This window comes from Phoca vitulina, unplaced genomic scaffold (assembly GCF_004348235.1).
Source record: "Phoca vitulina isolate PV1807 unplaced genomic scaffold, GSC_HSeal_1.0 scaffold35, whole genome shotgun sequence".
Classification (NCBI taxonomy): domain Eukaryota; kingdom Metazoa; phylum Chordata; class Mammalia; order Carnivora; family Phocidae; genus Phoca; species Phoca vitulina.
The window spans coordinates 345161-347795 of NW_022589738.1; positions in this window are offsets into that span (position 1 = coordinate 345161).

Here is a 2635-nt window from a genome sequence, read left to right on the forward strand (position 1 = left end):
TTTGCTAAAAATGAAACAAGCAATTCCTGATTGCTACATGCCGTGTCGATATATCAGCCGCTGCTTCTGTTCTTCGTTTCCACAGAGTGGTTTTATAGCAAGACTTGAGAAAATTGGTTTTGACATTGGTATTTTATAAGGCATAGGAACTCAGTGATGATAGTTTATGGCAGATGCCAACAACCGATGGAATGGGAACTATCAGAAATCTCTGACGCCTCACTCAGAAGCTTGCCACGCTGCCTCCTAATGTTCCCAATGTCTTCCGTCTGTGGTATTTAGGAGCCTTATTCTACTCACAGATGTCACCTTCAGCAAATCTTAGATCTCTCTTAATAAATTAGTTATCTATTACTGCATCCAAAATTGCCCCAACACTTAGTGTCTTCAAACAACACTTAGGATCGCACGATTTCTGTGGAACAGGAATCCAGGCCCAGCTTAGCTGGATGACTTGGCTCAGGGGCTGTTACAGGCTGCAAAGTGTCAACTAGGCCTGTCATCATCGCCCGGCTCGAATCAGGAAAGATCTCTTTCCAAGCTCACTAGCACTGCTGTGGTGAGCAATCAGGTCCTCTCTGGCCTTTGACCGGTGACCTCCCTCAGTTCTTTAACAGGCGGGCCCCTCCGTAAGGCACCTCCCAGCATAGCAGCTGACTACACCAGAGCAAGGAAGAGCAAGGGAGCCTGCAAGCAAGACGGAAGCCAGAGTCCTTTTAACCTAATCTTGGAAGTGACATCTCGTTTCCTATGCTGTATTTTATTATTTTATTTTATTGTTAGAAGTCACGAGGTACAGGCTACACAAGATGAAAGGGTTACACAGGGAGTGGATATCAGGGGACCGGGGTCACTTTAGAGGTTGCCCACCACACCATTATCCCCCTATCTCAAAGATGTCTTACTTCCCAGGGAAAGGTTTGCAGGCCATTTGCGCTAATAATTAAACAGAAGAAGCTTTTAGTTAAAAAAAAAAAAAACAACAACCCTCTTTTTTTCCTCTTTTTTATGCAGCTAATCTGATCTAAACCTAGAATCTTATGTGTAATCAGAAGCTGGAAATTACTGGGAATATGTGAAATTCAAATCACTTTACTTATTAATTTGGGTTTTTTTATGTTTTGTCATTTTATTTTTCAAATTAAAAGTCACTGAGTTGATCAAACATCTTTTTGTCATTTTTTTTAGTGTTTTCATCAGGTACAGTTTACAAGCTCTTGCATTCCTGATATAGCTCTTGTACCCTCCTGTTCTCTCTCCCACCCCTTCTCCCTCCTCCCCCTGTCAATCTCACCATTAGTTTGTAAGTTTCCCAACTTTTTGCTAAGAACCAACTTCTGGCTTTGTTGATCCTCTATTTTATGTGTGCATTCCTACCATTAATTATCCTTCTTATTTCTCTTTGCACTTTTCTTTGGGCTTGTTTTATTTTCATTTCTTTCTTTTTTTTAAAAAAAAGATTTTATTTATTTATTTGACAGAGACAGAGATAGCGAGAGCAGGAACACAAGCAGTGGGAGTGGGAGAGGGAGGAGCAGACTCCCCACCGAACAGGGAGCCCGATGTGGGACTCCATCCCAGGACCCCTGGATCATGACCTGAGCTGAAGGCAGACGCCTAACGACTGAGCCACTCAGGCGCCCCTTATTTTCATTTAACTTCTTAAAATAGATGTTTTGCTCACTAATTTTCAGCTCTAAAAAAATATTCATCTTGATGGTATCACAACTCTTAACACTTATATCCCAACTCAATAAATAGAATGTTACAGAGCATATCAGAATTTCCTTTCTACCTTCTCCCAGTCGGTAAGCCTTTCCTGCTCTCCAAAGGTAAGTTTTACTAGGGCAAGTCAGAGCAGCATTTAGCCTAGGGCTAACTTTCCCCACAATTGAGACAAAATCCTGAGTAATCCCCGTTCGTCCTGTGAATTATGTTTTCCCAGCCTGGTTGATGGGAAGCAGCACTATTCCTGAACCCGTAAGAGATCTGAGCACTGTTCCCTGCAATCCTCTCTGATGGCTTTTCCCATGGCCTGGGGTAGTTTCGTCACATGCAGGTAGCAATCAGTATGCTTGAGTACCAATTGAGGGGGACCCCTTGAAGATTCTTTGTGCAGCTACTTCATCTCCATTAGTCTGTCCTGCAAACCCCAGCCACCTTGCTCTCTCTGGACTCATAGGTCCATCTCCAAAATACAAGAAGTCTAGCAAGGTCTACTTGGGTTCCCCTCCCTGTGCCATGGTTTGGACAGTCTCTCGAGGCAATAACCTGGGATAATCACAGAGCTCACCTTGCTTGCCTGCCACCTCTCAGGAATCAATGTAATTTATCCTATGTCTTCAAAACCATTTTTTAAAAAATTCCTTCTGAATTGTTTCTGGTAAAAGAATAAATTCTGTCTCTGACTTCATCTTAAAAGTAGAAGTGCCAGAGGACCTAATAAACATTTTAAAGAATGTTAAAGCAATTTTTCCCTGTTTCAATATTAGAGTGAATCTTTAGATTTGCATTATTTCCAGTAACTCTACACCAGTGTGTCACTCAAATAAAGACAATTGCCATTTTAACAGCTGAGGTGTATCTCTAGCATCTTATACCTCAAGGCCAGTTAATCTTTTGAGAGGATGCTACC